This window comes from Pholcus phalangioides, unplaced genomic scaffold, assembly GCF_987345545.1.
Source record: "Pholcus phalangioides strain wild (caught in Gottingen) unplaced genomic scaffold, Ppha-v1.0 ptg000011l_1, whole genome shotgun sequence".
Taxonomy (NCBI): domain Eukaryota; kingdom Metazoa; phylum Arthropoda; class Arachnida; order Araneae; family Pholcidae; genus Pholcus; species Pholcus phalangioides.
Window position 1 is genome coordinate 1,190,509 of NW_028301604.1, and position 949 is coordinate 1,191,457.

Sequence of the window (949 nt, forward strand, 5' to 3'; positions counted from 1 at the left end):
TCGATGTAATTACCAAATTTTGCTGGGTCAATGGGGAGAATAAGGACTCTTAACCTCGCTCCAGTTACCATCCCGTGTCCTCTGAACGACTTTCATTAACGATGAATGATAATGACTAAGATCCGAAATCGTCTTTATAAGGTCCCCTTTACGGAAACATTCGAGATATATATTTCCCCGTGAGTGCAATTATCACAGCGTGTACGTTGCCCCTACTTTTTTCCCCTTGTTAGATATATATATATATATATATAAGAAAATTCACATTCTGCCCCCCCCCCGGAATACGGAAAATCGTTAGCAGTTAACCCTTTTTTTATTTCTTCTCTTCGATGGAATCGATTTCAGGTATCATTTAATGCATCTTTCGCAATAAAAGAAATAAAAAAAAATATATTTTTTCAATATGATTATACTTTTAGCTACATCTGTTGGTGAATTGATGAATTTAAAGTAATAACTCAGCGTATCTCAACCTATGCTATTCCGTGACGATGGTATAGGTTGGTTCGTGCTGTAAGAAAGGAGGGAAGGTTAGCACTCCTCTTGACAAGGACGGTATAGGTGGTTCATATTCGGACTTGATAATTTTATTCTAATTGAATGAAATATTATGGATTATGAAACTGATATTAGTAATATCTTCTTCGGTTGAAAATGAAAAAAAACACACACACACACACACACACACACACACACACACACACACACACACACACACACACACACACACACACACACACACACACACATACATATATACATATATATGTATGTGTGTATGTGTGTATCAGATTATATTCTTTGAGCTTATAATCTGAAGCTCTGCATATATTTTTTCTAATATTGTATTTTTAACATTTTTTCATTGTCCTTTTTCGTCCAACATGTTTTTGAGAAGGCAGCCGTCGGGGAAGAAGGGTTGGCATTTTTAATGCATTTAGGCAAA

At 35.6% G+C, this 949-nt stretch overlaps 1 pseudogene; it reads left to right on the forward strand.

The window, feature by feature from the left end:
• Positions 1–511: 511 nt before the first annotated feature.
• LOC149079923 (U6atac minor spliceosomal RNA) lies at positions 512–594 on the forward strand (annotated as a pseudogene).
• Positions 595–949: the final 355 nt, after the last annotated feature.